General features: G+C 48.4%; 2 pseudogenes across 2 annotated transcripts; both read right to left on the bottom strand.

The window, feature by feature from the left end:
* Positions 1-269: 269 nt before the first annotated feature.
* On the bottom strand, positions 270-3,219 carry LOC309651608 (nuclear transport factor 2 pseudogene; annotated as a pseudogene). Its single transcript has one exon. The product of its transcript is annotated as a nuclear transport factor 2 pseudogene (transcript).
* Positions 3,220-4,986: 1,767 nt separating this feature from the next.
* LOC309651568 lies at positions 4,987-7,057 on the bottom strand (annotated as a pseudogene). The gene is made up of 2 exons: positions 6,363-7,057; positions 4,987-5,009 (listed from the first exon to the last, which is right to left on the bottom strand). The product of its transcript is annotated as an uncharacterized misc_RNA (transcript).
* Between the last annotated feature and the right edge of the window lie 15,104 nt (positions 7,058-22,161).

The following is a 22,161-nucleotide window of genomic DNA, read 5'->3' as shown; positions in this document are numbered from 1 at the left end:
GCAGTGAAAGCCTAGAATCCTAACCACTAGGCCACCAGGGAACTCCCAACATTCACATCTTGTGATCTAGGACTGTCCATATTCTGACACACTTAGACCCACACAGCCGAATTCCAAGGTGTCAAGAGAAGACTTGTCAGTGTGGCCATGAGCAGGCATCAGTACATACTTGCTCTCTTGAAGACTCAGATCCACTCATGGGCCCCATCATTTACCTAAAGCTTTACTCTGCAGTGTCCTCACAAAGGAAACAGAGATGAAGAGAAAACACAGCTGAAGCCTGAGTTAGGAACTGATAGCTCTGTCTCCCCTGTACCATCCAAGCTGTGAGTAAACTAAGTTTCTTTTTGTTTTTGTTTTTTTAGTTATTATATAAAAAAAAAAACCAGGATATAAATATGGCTAGGTCCTAATGGGGAGAACCAAAGTTAGGATACAGTTTCTCAGGAAACTATTTTCCAAAGGGAAAAATATCCTGGTTCTCTGGAAGACTAAAAAAATAATGTCAATTACCACTTAGGCATCTCTTTCTAGGATGGCTGGGTGGCAAGTCTATGTTGGGGGGTACTATTTCCTAACTATCAGATCTATGCCAAGCAGAGATTCGTCAACCCATTTTAAGCTTTCAACTTCACCAAAATTTCTTTTTTTTAAATCTTCTTCGACCTGTATGGATCATTTGCAGATGGAGAGTCAGGAGACAAGCCTTCAGAAACAGGCTTACCTCAAGCCCATCACAGCCCTAAACAATATGAAAACACAGTAATATGAAATACAGCCTCTCAACTAGCACTTAACTCAGTAAGACTTAGGTTTGAATTCTGTACATTTGCAAATAATTCAACTTTAGATTTTAAAATATGACAGGCTGTATCACTAATCAGCTGCTCAAGTATTAGAAAGTGACTGATATTTGGGAGAGTCATACGTTAGGTCATACATTCTTTCATAATGTTACTTTCATTTTAACTTAAATTTCATGATAACATAACAGCACAGAGTAAAATGTGCATGCACAAATTTAGAGCATTCAGACATGAATGGAAAACTGTCTACAATAGCCATTTCTGTTATTTAAAAGTAAGGACATTAAAAATTCGTTCTCACTTTCTTATGAAAACTTTGATGAAAACATGTGTTACACTATTGTTTTTGGTAACAAATTGCATGAGTCCATAAGAGCCCTAATTTTTTTTTACCTTTTCTTTTCTTCACAAACTTTATTATATACTTTCAATGACTAATAATTCATGAATCCCTACCATTGTTTCTCATTATATACTTTGTTTTCATTATCATTCATTTATATAAGGCTAATCAAGATACCCATTCAATCAGAACTATCTATAGACATAATTTTTCCACATCATTTGAGCATATCGAAAACAACCAAACAAAAAACCTAAGTATTGCTAAGTACTGAGGGCAGATGAGAGTTTCAAGATCTTTGGACATCTGGCCAGTTCATCACTTGTCACTGAAATTTAAAAATAGGTTTTAAAAGATGTTACATTTATAATTAAGAGAAAAATAACAGGAAGAAAATGGGCATCGAAGCAAAGGAGATTTCCTGAACAATGAATAGATTGCATTTGACAAGGGCAATAACACGCCCAATCACGTCTTTTGCTCTCATTTGCTATAAGTATACAGGCCAGCGGAAGCACGGCCCATTGTTTTGACCCTCAGGGCTGTTTAAGCTTCCCGGTCTTACCTAATATATTAGGACATATGGTAAAACTTTCCCTAGATCCAGAGGATTTATAGATCTCCCACAACTGATGAGAACGATCCCCTAGTGCTTGTAATATATTCTTTCTTTCTTTTTTTTTTTTAAGAAAATTTTCGTGGTTTTATTGTATCATGAGGCATTGAAACATCTGAACAAATCAATATCTTGGTGGTGAGGCAGCTGCTTTCTCCTTCACTTCTTTGGGTTACTAGAGCAACTTGTCAGTAGATTAAAAAAAAAAAAAAAACAGACACCTTCCGCATTACTTAAGTCTTTCCAAGGCATGCGCTGGTACAACACAAACTTCTCCCATCAGATGCAACTAGTCTAGCGTCCAAACATCATGCACAATACCTCGGCAGCAGCAGCGCACTGCGCCCACTCCCACCGCGGCCCTGCTCATTTGTGTATGATATTTGGAGCATCTGGAGGAGCATGAATAATATCGGGAAGAGGAGGGAGGAGGAAACAGCATGAGTGCCTGGCTGGGAGGCGGTCAGCCGAAGTTGTGCAGGGCAAGCCTGAACATGTCATTGGTGCAAACCCAAGCATCATTGATGTTCTTTAATAGGAACATCTGGTGGAACCCCATGATGGGGTCTTCATCGGCCTTCAGCTGGCCCACAACCATGCTGATGATGCAGCTATCTGGCGTGGGCTGATGGTCCTGCGCCGTGATGCTATGCTGGATTTTCTGGAACGGAAGGCTGGACAATTTCTCCACAATGGCAGCTTTCCCCTGGAATTGCTGTCCTTCCCACGTAAGGCATGACGCATCAATATAAATTGCGCCTAGTTGGGTTCTGTCGTTATCAAATAACTGGTAGTAATGTTGAATGAAGCTGGATCCAGTCTGGTCCCAAATTGGTTTGTCTCCCATTCTGGAGCGTCACCCAGCCTCGTTGAGACCCAAGGAGCTGGCACGATGGCGGCAGCGGCGGCGGCAACCCAGCGCTGTCTGCCTTGTAATATATTCTGATTCACATATTTAAATTCACCTTTTAAAATATTTTTATTCTAAAGAGTTGTTTTCCCAAATGACCCATCTCGGTTTCATTTTTTAACATAAATATATATAAATACATACACGGTTTCTCTACTCAACAGAAAGAAGTGTTCTATATACAGTATAGAATTGACAGTAAGATTGATACAGTTTAAAGAGAGCCATCACAAGCACTTGGGAAATTACACTTACACATGTATTTATGAAAAACAAGCAGTCAAGCTGTATCTGTTCCTATTGCTATGCCCTTAATATAGCTTTTATTAAGAACAATTCTCTTCAATAGTTGGCTGGAAAATCCCTGCAGCATTTCTGTCATTTTCATAACACCATAAGGTCAGCACACTTTATTAAATAGTTATTGAGAACATGAGAAAAAGAAAGACATTGATCATAAATATTTGATAAACATGTTTGCATTATTATACATTCCAATATGATATACTGAATATTTAGATTGGCTTGTAAGAACACAAGTGATGTACAAATCTTGCATGGCCCAGTGAGGGATGTTATTCAACATCAGTATTTTTACTCCTTTTTGGGAATCAGTTACAGCCTAGTATAATGGCAATGCTTTGAAAACTAGAAGTGTAGTACATCAAACAATGATTTGTTTGAATAATGGCAATTTAATTGAACAAAATAATTGAAATTATTTTGCATTCCAATAAATATAAAACCTAGAAATGCCTTAGCCTGTGTAGTGAGCAAGAGAGAAAGCAAAGACTGGGAAGAATTTAACTGTAAAGGAAGTGCAATTCACACAAACCTCAAACATAAGGCAAACAAGCTATGAGATTCTGTGTTGTCATCTAAAATACACTACACAGTTTTTGTTTCCAAAAGTCCATTGTTCAGAGAAGAGCTTCTTTTTATACAGACTCTACTCAGGAGTTTCTCTTAGATGGGGAGAGGGGGCGGAGAGGAGAGAAAAAATAATTCAGGGAAGACTTCCATTAGCTCAACCCTAAGGCTAATCTGTTGCACGTGTAGTTTCTACACTAGTAAGCAACTTGTAGGAAACAACACTGCAGCTGAGCAAAGGAGAGCTGGAAACTGTTCCCCTGGGTATGATATCACAAAATGACTTGCCTAGATCCCCTCTCCAGCCTAGCATCAGGGCTCAGGCAGGAACACAACCATTGCGCCCCCAGGGCAGCTTCGTGTGGTTAGATGAGAACCCTCTGCTCCATCACTCTCCCCGAAATCTCCTGACCAGCAGCACACAGAAGCAGCTCGACCACGACAAATCAGTCCCTATTCTCTCTGTACATTTTTTTCCCCCCCAATTTGTGTTCCTTTGCCTGGTAGGCTCTGAATGGCATTGTTAAACCAGACCACACAACTGGAAGAATTTACAAGTTTTCACACACATACACATTTTTACACCCCATGTTCCAATTATGGATTTACTGAGTTTCCATTATATAAAATAGCTTACACTATTTACTTATAGCCTACAATGTCACAATAACTACTACGTTCGTAAAAATCCAAGAGAAACTTTGAGCACGATTTCAGTTAGTCTTTAGCTAAATCTATTAAAGTTTCACGCGGTATCGTACTTTAAAGTACATAACCCTAAAATCACCAAACATACACAATAATTACACAAACCTGAAGCAGTAACTTCATGATTTCTTAATCAACTACATTACATGTAGATTTCCAGTTCATTAAAAAAAAACCCTGCTTTGTTTAGCATGCCACAACTTACAACCATGTATTTCCTTTGACTGGCAAACAAAAGGGCAAAACTACCTTTAGTGAAGCTTTTTCGGCTTAGAAGCACGAAAATAGTATTTCTCCAGACAACATGAACTTTCCATTGTCCAAGCGTCCTCTGGACCCTTATAAGAAGTTTATCCCTGAAAACTGACATCTCTTTCTAGTTAGAAGGCGTAACTAACACCATGGCTTATCTAGCAACACCCCCCCCCCATCCTAGGCACCACTGCCAACTACGATCTCCTTTATATTAACTTCCACCACGTGCAGTAGATGATCCACAACTCACATGGTTTGGGGTAAAAGCAAAATCCTTCCTGAACTGCATGCAATAAAACACGTGAAAATGGGATGACAGCGTGGCTTAAAATGTTTTGTTTCAGATTCTCTAACAGAATAACATATGATGCAGTACAATGGTGAGGAGCTTTTGTGTTTCCTAATAAGACAGCTCCCAGCAGAGAGTTTCCCATGTTTTATAGTGACATCTATCAGCCAAACCCGGGGAACCCCAACGTCACTCAGCTTTCTTCAGCACCACTGTTTGAGAACAGCTTCCGGCCACAGAGTGGTGCAATCTTAACAGGTCTCTGGCGCACAAAGTGCATTGTGAAAATAAGGCAATGGAGGATAAGCAATGCTCTTCCTTGACATCAGAACCAAATCGTTAGGCATTAATTAACCGCAGGCTACAAGCATCAGAAATGCCAATCAGAAATTTAAATAACTGGCCATCACCTGATACGAATTGAAAAGAGCTGACACACTCTGCATCACAGGCAGACTGAGCATGGCATGGTGCTGAGTTTTGTAAAAATTCAATTAACCCAGCCATCTATCAGACAGATACATCAAGACCAGGGGAAAATCTATTATGCATGTTAGAATTTGTGATGTGTCATCATGTTAATTTTTGGTTTGAGAAGAAACCTCTCTATGTTTTAGTGATTACATGATCATCAAGAAATTACACAAATATTTAGAACCTAGAAATTACTTTATGAATGGCATAAATGTAATGTTACTTCAGAAATGTAATCAGATTATCAGCTGATTTCTCAGACCTGATAATACTAAGGAGACCTGGGAAGAACCCTCTGCAGTGGTAAAATCGGGAAAGGTCTTTGAAACACGATTGCTAAACTTATCTTCCCAAATTCTCCTTAAGGGCCTACATGTGAAGCTCTATAATGACGCTCATCTGTTCCGACGCACTGACGTGCCAAAGCATACTCCAAATGAAAAGACTGGGAAAACAAAAATTCTTGACACGATGTCACCAAAAAGAAAACACCCAACTTTATACTTCTCACATACACATTTTCACAAGGTGCAGATTGCACCTGTCTGTTCGGACGTGACTTCGCCAAAAACTCTGCCACATCGCAAGGGGAATCGCAGTGCTCCGTCCTGCTCTTGTTGGACTCTCCACAGACACAAACCCCTGACCAAGTCCACACTCCGGACTCGAAGTGATGGGAAGACTTTACAGTCCTGTCCGACTCACCTTTCCTCCTTCAGAGGAAAAAGCCCCTCACGGCTGCCCTTAACAGCAACTCCTAACGAAAGAGTTCAAGAAGGCACGCGCGAGAAAGCAGCCGGCCCATTTCCATTCTACTTAGCGAACGAAACCCCAAGGAATTAAAAAGTATGAGGCGAGGACCTCCCAACCGAGGACCAAACTTGGGCTTTCACCAATGGCAATGCCTCGAAACAGGGACACTGGAGAAGGCGCTGCCCGTGGAATCCGATCCGCGAACCCTCCTCCTCTGAGGATCGCCCAGAGTCTTCCAAGCCCGAAACTCCACCGCTCAGACCGCGTCCGCCTGGAAGCCGTCGAAGCCCGGCGCCCGCCGCGCCCCGGGAGTGCGCCCCGCGAGGCGAGGAACTTACCGCGCCGCTTGCACAGCACCCGGCTGACTCCCTTCTTGAGGTTCCGGCCCGTCTCCAGAGGGGGGAAGGATGCTCGGAAGGCGGCCGGCGCGCGGCCGCTGCCCTTGGCATCGGGCTCCATGAAGAAGATGTACCTGCTGTCCTCCTTGAGCCGCCCGAAGAAGGGGAACGCGGGTTGGCCCCAGGCGCCCAGGCGCACGGTGAGCAGCGAGCCCTTCTTCAAGCCCCCGGCTTTCACCGCCAACACCTGGTGCACCTTCACCAGATAGGGCGCCTCGTCTCTGGGCTCGGCGGCACGGGGCGCGGGGCCCGCGGGCCAGGGGGACACGGTCCCGTTGGCGGCGGGCAGCGCTCCCGGGCCCGCGGCTGACAGCTGGAGCTCGCCTCCCCACGCCCCTGCCTCGCCCGCCGCCGCCGCCTTCCTGTCGAGTGCCCCCTGCTGCCGCCGCGGCGCGTGCACCTTTACCTCCATCACCACCGCGGCACGCTGAGCCAGCTCCTGCACCGAGCCCACGCTGGGCGGGGACGCGTAGCACACCGAGGTCCCCGCGGGAGCCGCCTCGTCGCTGGCGGCCGACCCCGGCGCCAGGGCCGCGGTCCACAGCAGCAGCGGCGGCGGCGGCAGCGAGCGGGCGGCGGGGCCGGGCCCGGGGGCCGGTCCTTCCGGAGCGGCGCGGGGCGCGTCGCCATCTCATGGTGTGAGGTGCGTGCGAGCTCCTGGCTGTCGGTTCGGACTCTGCCTCGCTCTCTCGCGCTGCCTCCCTTTTCCTCTCCCCTCCTCCCCCCGCACCCCTCCCCCTACCCTCCTCCTAATTTATTTATTGCCGGGAGCTGTGGGAGAGTTGTTTACGGGAGGAGGAGCGGCTGTCGGGGCTGCCGTCACCGGAGGAGGACGTGGAGGTGGAGGAGCGGCTCGGCGGGGAACAGTCCTTTGTGTGAAGCGATGCTGCGGCGGCTGCCTAGGCTGCGAGCAGGCGGCGGGGCGAGCGCGCGAGGGACAGAGCCTTGGAGGCGGAGTTGCGTGCCTGGAAATCGCTGGGCGGCCGCGGCGACAGCGCCCTGCGCCTCGCCGGCCTGTTTACCTGCGGGGCGCGCTCGGCCCGCGCCTCCCTTCCCCATGCTGATGCCCGAGCCCGGCCCACGAGTCGGTCCTCCCGGGTCTTCCCCGGCCTGCGCGCCGCCTCCCTCTCCGTCGCCCCGACTGCTGCACGGGGAGGCCGGGGGGCGACCAGGCTGCAGTCCGAGGGGGCTGCGGAGATTTCCCGGGGGCTGAGAGGTGACGCTTCGGTGACCGGCGACCTGTTAGCCGGCGCAGGAAGGAAGGGGGCACGCGGGAGATGCGGGGCCTCGTGGCAGAAAAGTTTTGGGTGAACTGGTTACCGGAGAGTCCAGAGGGAGCAACACGTTCGCAGGAGACAGGCTGCAATTAGAACAACTTTCTGTCTCGCCCGCTCCCCTGCTAACGCGCACACACAGGGAGCTCTTCAGGTTTGCTGCCTCTTCCACGGCTCCCCTCGTGGGACGCTTCAGGCTTGCTTACCCTTGCCTTTTCTACTGTGAAAATTCCCCGTTCGCCGTGATTTTCTGACCTGGGGGGTACTGCTGATCTGAGCACTGCTTGAATAAAGTAGTGGCTCAATAAGGCCACTTGGTATAAAGTTTCTGGCACTTCGTCAACTAGTCCGTTTTTAAAAAAAAATAACTGAATGAAACGAAGGACGCCTCCGTGCCTGCTGGTACAAAGGATCCCAGGCATGAGGGGCTGTAGGTTAAATATTGTTCCATCTGAATATCACACCCGCCCCACCCTAACTCATCCCATCCCCCTCTGAACCCTCCACCCGCTGTCCCGCCAAATTTAAGAATCTACTTTTTTTTTAAGAGTTTTTTGTTTTTTTTTTTTTAATACTTTGGGGATTGATTTTACTTCCTTTTTTAAAATTTTTACTTATTATTTATTTTTTATTTATTTTTGGCTGTGTTGGGTCTTCGTTTCTGTGCGAGGGCTTTCTCTAGTTGTGGCAAGCAGGGGCCACTCTTCATCGCGGTGCTCGGGCCTCTCACTATCGCGGCCTCTCTTGTTGCGGAGCACAGGCTCCAGACGCGCAGGCTCAGTAGTTGTGGCTCACGGGCCTAGTTGCTCCGCGGCATGTGGGATCTTCCCAGACCAGGGCTCGAACCCGTGTCCCCTGCATTGGCAGGCAGATTCTCAACCGCTGCGCCACCAGGGAAGCCCCATCAACAGAATTCTTTTATTCAAACTACCCTCAACAAAAATATCTTTCGATTCATTTTCAAGGGCCCAAGTGGTGTGCAAAGTGAGAAGACACACACTAGGGAATTTGATCCATACCCTTCCAAGTCTTAAGGTCACCCAGGAGGCATTCTCGACCTCTTCACCCCTGAGGCAGCACCAAATTGTCCTCCAGAGAAGGACTTCCCGACTATCATGTCCCTTTTGTCTTATGGCTGAAAGGGGGGTGGGATCTGCGAAGGACATCTGCCTCTGTGAGCTGCACACCAACTCCGGCTCACACAGCCTTGATTTCTGGTAAAATAGGATCAAGCCTCCAAAAGCAGACAGGTGAAGGCAGGCAATGCCTAGCAGCAGAGGTGTCCAGTGAGAGGGCAGTAGGGTTTGCCAACGGGGAAGATGGAGTCAGGACGTGTAGATGGTTATCAGAAGCAACTGCCGGAGGGACCAGCTTGTGCTATGAGAGCACGCCCTCCAAGGACCTGCCTCTCCTTTTCTTTGGGTTTTTCCTATTTGAATGTGACCCCCAGGGGACCAAGAACCTGGTCAAGATTCTTGTGGAAACTGGCCATAACCCTCAGATTTTCTTGAACAAAGCCAATTTCACAAAATATTCTTTCAACAAGGCCACTTTGATAAGTGTATAACTAAACTATGATTTCATGGAAATGTTCTAGAAGACTTTCTATACAAATGATCATTTTTTAAATTAAAACTATTGTTTAAAGTCTTAATTGTTTTAAAGAAAAAACAATGGGGCAATAGCTCATTATGAAGATATGAACAGTCATTTATGGAGCCCCTCTGTGTGAGGTGCTAAGGTACAAAGGTGAGTAAGCAAAGCCCATGCACTCAACAAGTCTAAAATCGTGCTCTCTGGGTCCTACCATCTCTGCCTTTTAAACAAAGGAAGAACGGGATGGACCCCCTGGGAGTCACTGGACCTAGGTCCCGAGACCACACCTAAACTGTTCCCATCTTTTAAATAATCCAGTCCTCCTGCTAGAGGCGTATCATCCAACTACTGCCAACTTCCGTGTCCCCTCTGGACGCCTGCAATAACTTCCTGCTGGTATCCTTCATTCAGGGTACCGGGGTTCTGGTAACTGTCCTGTCCGCAGCCCCTCCCTTGGTGACTGTCTTGAACTCACTCAACGCACTGTCCTGCCTTTGGATATCAGCACACCAGGAGGGCACCTCTAGCCCGTGCCTCTCTGGGCTCCACGCCCTGGGCTGGCCCCTGGGTGTCCTCACCCTCCATCAGAGAGGTAGAAAGGCTTGATTGGGAAGAAGCTCTGAGGACAAAGCCCCCCGGTCCCTCTCCCTTGCTGCCCCATACCCCTTGGCTGGGGGCAAATTCACCTCTACGCCACTTTAGCCCTGCTCAGCCTGGAGCAACATGGACAAAGGGTTTCGTCACGTCCTTCCCTGCTTCTCAGATCTTTCTGGTCTCTGGGTCACAGCCTCAAGGTTATTGTGGCGGGGGTGGGGGGGGGAGGGTGGAGGTGGGTGGGAGCGGCCACCATCCAGTGGTGTAAGTTCTAAGCTTGGAAGTCATTCAGAAACCACCTTCTCTTTCACACCCATTATCCACTTCATCCATTTTTGTCTACTTCATTGTCCCTCAGATCTATTTATCGCTCATTTTTCTCCACTGCCGTCACCCTCATCCAAGGCCATACTCTTTCAGTTGATAAAAGAAATGTTCACATACTGAGGTATGGGGCAGTCATTCTGGCTTAATTTGAATTTTATGCTGACTAGAAGAGCCCGTTTGTGGCTATCAAACCTACTTTATACATCTGCTTTAATTATGAAAGAAAAGGGTGCACTGACCAGAAGTAAAGAATGTCCATGTTAAAAATAAAGATGAAATGCCCCCCCCTTCCTGGGACACCACTGCTGGTGTTCCTTCCATGATAAGACCCCCTTCCCAGGTGCCAAGGTCATACTGACTCGCTGTGTGCGTGCTGATCTGGTTTTTTGAAAATCTAAAGGAATGTATCCCTGACTTGTTTGATGTTCTTTGTTCTGACAAGACATAAAACTGTGCTGAAATCCATGCTTCTCCAGAGCAGTTTCTCAGAGTAATCTAAGAAGCTGTCTTCTGGGCTACAGCCCTCAGTTTGGCTCAAATAAAACTCTTTTCTACTCCTATTATAGACTGTTTATGGATGATTTTCATCGACACAGGAAACAACTGAAAGTCTGACAGTTGACAGTTCAAAGTAGATGACACTCTTGTTTCCATCAATCCATTCTCTGCACCTCACCGCACGGCTTCTAGCCATGCTGGCTTTCTTGTTATTCCTTAAACGCTGTGATTTCTCTGACTGCAGACGCTTTGCATATGCTGTTCCATCTGTCTGGAATTCTCCTCTCACTGCTCTGACTAATCCTTACTCAGAGAAGACTTCCCTGTTGCCAAAGACCTTGTGATTTCCCCATTCTCTAGTATTCCATTACGTTCCTTCATTTAGATATTTGTATGATTTTTTAAATTAGTGTCCATATCCCACACTATCCTGTAAACACTGTAAACAGAAACTGTATCTGTTTCATTTGCTATTAAATTCTCTGTAATTAACACAGCACCTGACTCTTGGTAGACAGCCAATTAATATGAAAGATTAAGTAAATGAAGACTATATAGTAATTCAGAGCTCAGATTCGAGAGCTAAACTGTACTGTGTTTGAACATTGGCTGTATCACTTACAAGGTGTACGATGTTGGATGAGATACTTGACCTAAGCTTCAGCTTTCACATCTTTTTAAGATGGAGGCAATGAAGATTCCTACTTGCACTTGTAAAGTTCAAATGAAATAAATACCAAGTATTTAGTAAAGGGCCTGACACATAAAAAGGGCTTAATAAGTCTTCTGCTAAGGAGAGGATATATCCAATGATAACAATATAATAATGGGATTACAGAGTACAGGAGGAGGCCACAAGGCTTACAGTAAGCAAACACCCATGACACTACCTCCACCTTAAAAAAATTACTTTCATAGCTGTCATTTTGGGGAAGTCTTTCCTCTCTTCTGAATCAGATTCTAGATGGAAGTAATGACTATGATATATATTTTTTAGTATAAATGAGCTTCAGAACCAGACTCCCAAGCTACAGATCTTGTCGCAGGCCTAGGAAGTTGTATACAGCTCAAGTGCCATACTACACATTCACATCTGTTTTTTCATTTAAATTAGCATCTGTGTGTTTGTATAACAAAAGTGTTACTCCCCTGCTGGGTACAGTTTGGAGAGGAAATATTAGATTTTTCAGGACATATCATTGATCTGTAGTGACAAGAAAAAATATTCTACATCAGGGCTGTCTCAGAAAACTCAGGAGTCCTGGTTACCAGAAATTCAGTTTGTTGGGAAGATGGCAGAAGAAACAAACCATCCTCATTGTTTCCACAGTGTGGCGGACTTCAAACTGATTCTTACAACATAAAATGTTCGTAAATTTCAATCTATCTTATTGAAAGAAACAAAGCAAAATAGCAACAAAGTTCCTGTTCAGGGGTTGGGAATGATACTTCTTATTCCTTACAACCTTCAACCTGCTGGGTCCTAAAAAAACGAAACTCTGGAAATGAACAGAAGACAAGGCAGCTTTAGAGTCTGAAATGTTCCAAAGGAATCATTCCTATGAGTAGGGAGACAGCCACCCAGAGGGATGACAACTCACCTCCTCCTTCACCAGAATCATCCACTTCACACAGGGGTGGGCGAACATTTCCTGTGTGGCGGCCAGAGAGTAAACATTGCAGGCTTTGTGGGACAAGAGTCCTCCACTGCAACTACTCAGTTCTGCTGTGTGATGTGAGGAGAGCTCTAGACAGTATGGAGAGGATTGAGTATGGCTGTGTTCCAATAAGGCTTTATTTATGAGCATTAATTTTTGAACTCCATGTAATTTTCATGTCACAATGTATTATTCTTCTTTTGATTTTTTCCAAACATTTAAAAACATAGGGGCTTCCCTGGTGGCGCAGTGGTTGAGAATCTGCCTGTCAATGCAGGGGACACGGGTTCGAGCCCTGGTCTGGGAAGATCCCACATGCCGCGGAGCAACTAGGCCCGTGAGCCACAATTACTGAGCCTGCGCGTCTGGAGCCTGTGCTCCGCAACAAGAGAGGCCGCAATAATGAAAGGCCCTCGCACCGCGATGAAGAGTGGCCCCCACTTGCCGCAACTAGAGAAAGCCCTCGCACAGAAACGAAGACCCAACACAGCCATAAATAAATAAATAAATAAATAAATAAAAATTGTATAACTTAAAAAAAAAAACAAAAAACAGATTTATTTAAAAAAAAAAAAAAAACATAAAAACCATTCTTCACTTGCAGACCTTACAAAATAAGCAGTGGCTGCATTTGGCCGGTGGCTATTTTCTGACCCCTGGGTTAAGACATAAATAAATATTAAGTCACACCTATGGATTTCCTAATTGCTCTCCGAGTCTTCCGGATGTGCACAGCAGGCCTGCCCCTGGAAGGTAGGAGTTGTATATTGCACTGCAGAGATGAAAGAATGGAACTAATAGACAAATAATTTTTTTGAATCCCATGAAGGAACATTTTATACACACTTTACAGTTTATTACACAGCTTCGCAAACAGGAAGCTTCTAAACAAGCAGGGCAGTCATTGTAATCCCTGATTATAAAACCATGGCAGCGAAGGTTTAGAGAGTTCAAAGCAATGCTGTACAACTACTAGGCAGCTGAGCCAGGGACAGAATCCCCGCTTCTAGCTCTAAATGTGCAACTGGAAGCCAAGGCACAGCATCCTCAGTAGATGCACCCCTCTTTGAGAATTCCCCACGCATTCGGCAGCAGACCAGTCGAGAAAATGGAAAATGTTGACAAAGTAAATGTCAATATTATGCACAGTACGGGTCTGTACCTTTGTCTACCATCCAATCCCCACTTTTGTCTCTACTGCTGTGCTGGGAGAATACTGTCCCCCCAAATTGAGGTCCACCTCAGACATGTGACCTTATTTGGAAATAGGGTCTTTTCAGATGTAATTACGATGATGTCACACTGGATTATAATGAGTGCTAAATCGGATGACTGGGGTCTTTTTTCGACGAGAAGAGGACGCCCAGAGATACACACGGGGAAGCGAGCAGGCTGGTGTGACTCAGCTGCAAGCCAGGGAGCAACAAGCGTTCTCAGCAGCCACCAGCAGCGAGGAGAGAAGCGGGGACCTGACTGTCAATCAGAGCCTCCAGAGGGAGGTCCTGCCTACACCTTGACTTCAGATTTGTAGCCTCCAGAACTGTGAGAGAATAAATGTCTATTGTTGTAAGCCAAGCAGTTTGTGGTCATTTGTTACAGCAGCCCAAGGAGACGAACACAGCCACCCGCTAGCACTTTGCATCTAGAAATACCTTTTAATTTTGTTTCCCTGAAGACATCACTCATGTCGAGGCCACACTCAGGAGAGGCCTTTCCCACCCTTCTTCACTGGCACCATCCAAATCCCACCCTTCAAGAATCAGCTCAGGGTCCCTTTCTCCAGGAAACACTGTCCTGCCCCGTCCTGCCAGGAGAGATCGGGGACCCCTCCCCTGTGCCCAGATGGTAGTGAGAAAAGAAATTTTCACATACTGAGGTATGGGAAAGTCATTCTGGCTTACACAGGAGTTAACTTGAATTTTATGCTAACTAAAACGGCCTGTTTGTGGCCTATCAAACCTACACTGTACATCTGCTTTAATTATTAAAGAAAAGGGCACAGGGACCAAAAGTAAAGAATGTCCATGTTAAAAATAAAGCCGGTTTCAAAATAGAGCCGGTTTCAAAGCCTTACTTTGAATGTCCTCTATCACTAGAGGACTAGAAATCTAGCAGATCGGCATCGGTGGGAGGGACCCACGATTTTGCTACCTGTCCCCGGTTCTAGATACCCCTCCAACTCCAAAGCATGTTCTCGTGTTATCACTGCCTTCATGAAAACCAAGGTGCCCCTTTTCAAAATCTCCCACCTGCTGGATGTCTTCTCTCGTGGGCTCTCTGGGGGTCACCTGACCCAGACAGACCACAGAGGAGAAGGTCTTGGGCCAAAGATGCCCCAACAGGCAAGACAAGTTCAGCCTCCACTCCAGCCTCCCAAACACAAAGGCATTCCTCTGCGGGGTTGCAAGCTTGTTTTGTTGACTGCCAGGCAACATGTGCAGAGGAGAAAGCTGACTGTATCCTGACCAAGAAAAACAAAAGTCGGGCAGCCGGTTATTTTTTAAGCATTGTGAGTAGAGCTTCGGCAATAACATCTCCCACCCGAAATAGCTGTGTAAAGGGGGCGGAGGAGAAGCCCTTGTGGAGGTTAAAGAAAACAAGAATTAAAGAGCGAATGTGATTTGTGGAGCCGGAGAATGGAGGCACCTACACCTCGGCGGGAAGGGTGTCCTGGGGACCAGGTGTCCTGGACGAGTCCTCCCAGCACATCCCCATCCTGCCAGGACTGGGAACCGAACTTCCCAGCTTCGGGTCTAGGCTAGAATTCAGAGGGACTCAGGGATGTGGAAGATCAGTCCTGGACCAGCTGCTTCTGAGGACCCAGCAGGTGGGAGGACACACCTGGCCAAGTGCTGTGGAACATTCAAATAGGAGCTGCCTGCACCAAAGCAGGAAGGAAGTTTAAGACCAAGCACATCACCTTCTCCCATGGAGACCCGGCTTCCTAGGAGGCCCACTGACCTAATACCTCCCGGGTGGCAGAATGTGGGGAGAAGGACTTCTCCTCAGGACCACAGGCGGGACTCAGAGCAAGCAGGGCCCTTGTGGTCCTAACTGTTCAGAAATGAACAAGGATGCTACAAGCCTGGCCCAGCCTCCTGCCGTGGCCAGCCCTTCCCTTGAAGAAGAACAGTCATCACAGGCAGCAGGGATGGTGGTGCCAGCAGCCCCTCAGCCCCCCATGCACCCAGAGCCTCGGGCTTCCTTAGCACCCTACGGCCTGTCCCTGGTGAGGGTGTAACCTTCACACGGGCTGCAATTTCACTCCATCCCCTCTATTTCAGTACACACCAAGCCCAGACAGTCTTCCAGAGTTTTTGGGAGCTGATCAGTGGAGTGACGGCTTTTCCTCTGGGAACCGTTTTGTTGCTTTCTCACCAAGTTATGTGACAGGCAGACGCCCATCAGGTCAAACAGAACAGTCGCCCACACCCCAGGAAATGTCTCCTTCCACCACATTAAATGAGCGCAGACAGAGTCGGCAAGCGGGAGGGGCGAGGAAGGAGACAGAAGTTTGAGGAAGGACTCAAACTGAAGGTCACAAGAGTTGGGGGACAGCAGGTCAGGAGAAAGTCAAGGGGGCAGACCCTATGGTGGAAAACCCAACCAACCCATCACGCTTCCCAGAATCAGCCTCCCAGCAATGGGTCCGCCAGGAAGCAGCACATCCAGGGTTCAACCTCCTTCACCCAACAAATCCAAATCTACACCCCAACAGGCAGGCACCCTAGCCCAAGACCAGACCTATTTCCACAGACCTGAGCGCGGCTAATTGAGAGAGTAGTAAACCAATCCAGTTCTAGACAGCACAGAAGTTTCCCAAACCGTCAGCTTGTTTTCCTCCCAACAAAACACGGTGATTTCCCTCCGTTGTCACATTTCCTCCCGGAAACTTTTCTTTCTGCAACCCCTCTCCAGAGGCTAAACTGCAAGCCGCTGAGGACGGAAACGCAAGAGCAGCCCCGCCGGGATGCAGCAGGAGTACCTTTTCCGTGGAGCAGAGGGGCCGGTGCCCAGAGGCTCGCTGCCCTGCCGAGCCGTGGAGGGCTGCTGTCGGGATGGAGCACGCTGAGGATTACGCGTCCCCGTCTCTGCGACCAGACCTTTTGGCGGCTCCGACCAACTGTGCGAGCGAGGCACTTAGCAATTATTTGCTGGCGCTGACGCCCCGCCCTCTGCTCCCGCGATTGGCTCCCGGGTCCCGGGCAGGACTGCATTGGTTTCAGACGACCTCACTCATTGCCTTGGCTCCTACTATTACCTGAGCCATCGAAGGAAATAATTCCAGGTTTCATTGACAACCTGTAAGGCTCTCCTCCAACCCGGTGTGGGAGCGGCCCTGGGAGTCCAGTGGAGGGAAGAGGGGAGAGTAGAAAAAGTGGGGGTGGGAGAGAGGGAGAGCCGAGAAAGGGTGGAGGGTGAGAGAGAGAGAGAGGGAGGGAGAGAGAGAGAGGGAGCTATCAAGCAATCAGATTCCTGCACCAGCATTTTAACTTCCACAAAACAGAGCCCATAGCAACAATTTTCTGACCTTATTTTTCCCCCAACTGGTGAATGTTCCTGAGGGCAGGGAGAAATATGACGGTGGTGTTTCTGCCTGTGTAACACAGGCTCTGGGAAGCAGAGCAAGGTAAAGCCTGGAGGAATCTAGTGATGTATTTCCCGGGGCCACCCTGGAGGGCATGTGAAGGTCATTTTAGATTGTTTGGGAGGACAGATTATGCACCTTCCCTGGATTTATCCATCCGTTCTTTCCCTCATGGTCCACCTCAGCCCCCAACCTGAGAAGACAGTTTCCTTTTGCACCTCGTTCAGTCTCAGGAGAGCTGATTTTAAAGTCTGTGAAAGTCTGGAAATCCTCACTGGCCTCACAGGGAGGTCCAGAGAGACAGGCATTCCCCAAGCTAGTAATTCTGCTTGGACCCTGACTTTTGCTTGTTCTCACGTGGCTTCAGTGAATTGCTTAGACTCACATCATCAACCAAAGCAAGGAAGGAGAGGAAAAGGAACTCATCACGGGGTGAGAACAGTCCAAGTGCTTTTCCTTGTTCAACAAGGAATCATAGAGCATGAGTCTTGCCCTTTTTCTTTCCTTAGTGTATATTTTTCAGTGTATAGAAAGGACATCATTTGATAGCGGACATCATTTGATAGCTGAATTTTTTAAGAGGAAGAAAAAGAATTTTAAAGGGGCCTTTTAAAGGAAGCTCTTGGAATATCAAATTTCAGATTAGATAGAACTCGCCTTTCACCCTTTTCCTTCTGGGATCCGCATGTCTCAGAGCACAGGCTATGGTTCCAGTTCGTCCCCTGTAGTCTCAGACAATTGCAATCTTTATCACCATCTGCATCCTTGGAGGCAAAAGTTCCTCCTGCCTTGTTCAGTGAGCTTCTGCTTCATGGGGATATGCCTGGCTTCCCTAAACACATTGCAAGCTCTGTAGGGGCAGAGCCGGTATCATGTATATCTTTATAACTCCAGTGACAGCACGTAGCATTCAATAAGTGGGCTGACTAAGAAAACCCAATTCAAAACGTAGAGCGTACCTCTGAGCCTCCTGGCATCATTGTTCCACTGTGATCACTCATCCAGCTGGCGGGGTGGGGAAGGGGCCCATCCTGGATTCCAGGAGGTAAAAATTCAGGACAAAATACTGTGACAGCTACCGCCGTCCCTCCAAGCTCTCAGTGCCCCTATTCTCTCTGGAAAATGAGGCAGCTCTTCACTCCATGTCTTCTTACTCCCTTGAGCGCTGGAAGGAAATGAGAAGATGAGGGACACACATTTTATTTATGAGACATATACCTCAAAAAATTAAGTCATTTCCATAGTGGCTTTCCAAATATCAGCATGGGTAAAAGAAGAGTGACCCTCTATTAGGAGTCAAAAAATAGAACAAGGGGTGTAGCAAAGTATTTGTTTTCTATTTCCTTCCTTTGTCTAGGTGAAATTCTTACAAAGCCCCAAGGATGAAATTAACCTTAGCTGTTCCTTTGAAATTGACCCTGTCCCAGAAAATCTGGCATGTTCACTCATGGAGTAAAAGCCATAAATAATACTTTTATGATTTAAGCCATAAGATTTCCACTTCCACAAGAAAGCAGAGAGCGAGAGCAAGAGGGAGGGGATATGGGGATATATGTGTATGTATAGCTGATTCAGTTTGTTATACAGCAGACACTAACACACCATTGTAAAGCAATTATACTCCAATAAAGATGTTAAAAAAAAAAAAGAATGGCTTTGATGGGCTCATTAATAGACTGGACAAGACTGAGGAAAGAATCAGTGACCTTGAAAACCTGTCAACAGAAACTCCTGAAGCTGAAGGGCAAAGAATAAAAGAATGAGAAAAAGAACAAAATGCCCCCAATCTGGGACAATTACAAAAGATGTTAACACTTGCATAATGGGAAACCCAGAATAACAAGAAAGAAGCAGAAGTCTATTTGAATAATGGGTGGAATCCACAGATACAGGAATCTCAGGGAACATGAAGCAGGATAAATACCAAAAATTAGACACCTGGGCACATCATACTCAAACAGCAGAAAACCAAAGACAAAGAATATCTTAAAAGGAACCAGAAGATATTAGGAAGCGGCTTGCCTATAGAGTAACAATGATATGAACTGAAGCAAATCTCTTGTCAGAAACCATGCAAGCAAGAAGAGAGTGAAGTGTTTAAAGTGTTGCAAGAAATAACCCCAGCAAACTAGAATTCTGTATTCAGTGCAATTATCTGTTAAACATGAAGGAGAAATAAAAACTTTCTCAGACAAACAAAAACTAAGGAAATTTGTTGCCAGTAGACCTGCCTTGCAAGAAATATTAAAAGAAGTTCTTTAGCAAGAAAAAAAAGGATATAAATCAGAAACTCAGAGCTGTATAAAGGAAGAAATAAATGAAGGTAAAATGAAAAAAAAAATGCAGGCTTCAGCTCTGTGCCTTCACACTATCCCACTTCTCCCCCTTAAGAAAAAATAAGAGAAATAAACTAAATTAGTTTATTTAGGCGGGCAGAGGCACCGAGTCTTGCAGCGCGCACAGGTCCTCACAGCGCGGTAAGAAGTCGGCCGCGTTGTCGCAGCGCAGCTTCACCGAGTCATCACGGCCCGAGCGCGGCCTCGGGGACGCTGGCTGTGGACACGATGCCCACACCCGCCTGGGGGCCCCGGCTCGCCTCCCGGCCCCTCGGGCGCCCACCGCCCGGCGGCTGCGGCCCCGCAGCGTGCTCAGGACCCGCGTCGCAGCCAGAAGACGCAGGGCCCCGGGCCCCAGTTAGGCAGGCCCCTCCGTGCCGCGCTCACTTCGGCGCCGGCCTTATCGCCCTCCGCGCCGGGGGGGCTGCTGTTCCAACCGGGAGGCGGCCCCATGCGGGCGGGGCTCGAGGACGTCAGTGCACTCGCCGTGCGTCCGCACGCAGTCCCGCCTCCCATGGGGACCCGGCCTGAGGAGCAGGGCAGCCGGAAAGGTAGGAGGTGGGGATAATTTGGGGTTTCCAAAAAGCGTTTGCTGACTGATTCAAGCAAAAGTGAGACATGGTTGCATCAACGCATTTTTTTTTTTAATATTTAATTGCGGGGGAGCGGGCGGCGGCGGGCGCTGCGCCGGGAGGGGGCTGCGGCCCGGCGGGGGCGCCCGGCCGCGCGCCCCGCGCCCTCGGCCCGCCGTATTCCCGGGGAAAGTTTGTGGGGAGTTGCTGTGGGGGTGAAGCGCCTGCTTCTCCAGGAGGAGCCGCCGCTGCCGCCGGCGCGGCGGAGCCGGGGCTGGTGGCGCTGTGGTGCCGCCGGCTCGGAGGAGGGTCAGAGCGGCCACCGGCGGCGGCGGCGCGGCCCGGCTCCGGCCAGGCGGGCGGGTGGCCGGGCGGGCGTCCGCGCTCTCCGGCCGGCCCGGGCCCCAGCCGCGGCCCCCGGCTGTCAGCGGGCGGGGACCGCGCCGCCGCTCCCCCGCCAGGCGTGGGGCGCCCAGCGCGGACCCCGGGGTTTGTTTACGTCCGGGCGGGTGCCCGGGGGCCACCCACAGACCCCGCAGCCGCCCCGCTGTTTTGTGTGCCTGCAGGAGCGGCGCGGAACCGGCCCTCCACGGCCGGGGACCCCCGTAGGAGCGCTTGGGGAAACTTGCTGGGGGCGGCGGGCGCCGCGCACGCGGAGCCCGGGTGTCGGGTGTCCCGTGGGCGCGGGTACAGGCGCCGGAGGAGAACTGCAACTTTCCCCGAACGCAGGGCCGGGGGCGCTTGCTCCCCGGCGCCTGTCCGGGCGGCCCTCTCCCCGCGCCCAGGGGCTCCCGCGGACCCCAGTAAACACCCCCGCCTCGCTTCTCTCTGATCCTCTTCTCCTAGGCCCTGTCCTCCCAGCAGGGTCCGCGGGGGGCAATGGACCGCACGTCGGGTCCGCTTCGAAATGCCTACTCTGATCGGGTTCTCGAAAGCAAAGCCTCGGGGGCCTCGCTGGACTGTGGTGTGCCGGGCCGTGGTCCACGCGCCGAGCCCCGGGCGCCGAGTGGGCATCGTGCTGGGGCTCCACATCCGGCGCCCGAGCCGCAGCCGTGCCCAGGGGGCGCGTTCCTGCCTGCCAACCCCCACCCAGGGGAGCGGCGCGCCCTCGGGGTCCGCCCGGGACCTGCCAGCTCCGCGCTCGCGGCGCCTGGATGGCCCCGGGACTCTGCCAGGTGGATGTTGTGCGGAGCCGGAGCCAAGTTGAAGTCGCATCAGCGCTTCCTAGAGACTTTTGCCATCCTGATGGTTTGAAAGTGGCACTTAAGCGTTGTGATTTTTCTCTGATCACCGAACTAAAACCCCCAACAAATGGAAGATGTTAGCATTCTTCATTCCAGAGAAGACCACAGTTTGATAATCTCGAGAAGCTCATCAGGAGACCACCTGGGACCAGATTAAAGGAACCAAGAGAAGCTCATTAGGAGAAGACCCCCTGAGGCCAGATTAAAGGAGTGCAGGCCCTGCCCACACCGTAATCTTTATCAGCAACCCGCCCTTGAACCATTGCTATAAAACTCCTCACCAAATCCTCCCGGTTTAGGGACACACAGTTTTGAGGGGCACGAGCCCGCTGTGTGCCCCTTTGCCTGGCAGAGCAATAAAGCTATTCTTTTCTACTTCACCCAGAAAAAAAAAATAATAATAATATTTAATTGCAGCGGTTGATCTTATTATTAATTAATTTTTTAAAATTTAATTTAATGTTATATATTTATAGATTTATATATATATTATATATAAATATATAATATATTTATATTTAATTAATTTTATATAATTTAGTTTTTAGTTAATTAATTAATTTTTGGCTGTGTTGGGTCTTCGTCTCTGTGTGAGGGCTTTCTCTTGTTGTGGCAAGTGGGGGGCCACTCTTCATCGCGCTGCGCGGGCCTCTCACCGTCCCGGCCTCTCTTGTTGCGGAGCACAGGCTCCAGCCTCAACGCATTTTAAAAGTAGTAAACCTCCTGATAAGTGTCTGTGCTCGCCCCGCCCAGGAGAGAGCGTGCCCTCCGTGAGGGACACGTGAAAGGCTGAGTGAACGTCTGCCTGTGGTCTGTTACCTGGTGCACGGGTGTGTGAATTTCTGCGGAGAGCTCTCAATTTCTGTAGTTTCTGCTGACTTGACACGGTGGTTGGCAAATGGTGACGTGTTCCATGCATTCAGGACATGATCGTGGTTACTAATAATCACTTTTGTTCTCTCTGTGCATGTCTGTGTCCTAATATTTTCTTTTTATAAGGACCCCAGTCATATTGGACTAGAGCCCGCTCATTTGACCTCAGTTACCTATTT

Source organism: Balaenoptera physalus (genome assembly GCF_965194825.1).
Source record: "Balaenoptera physalus genome assembly, chromosome: 21".
NCBI lineage: Eukaryota > Metazoa > Chordata > Mammalia > Artiodactyla > Balaenopteridae > Balaenoptera > Balaenoptera physalus.
This window is presented reverse-complemented; position numbering and strand designations above follow the sequence as displayed.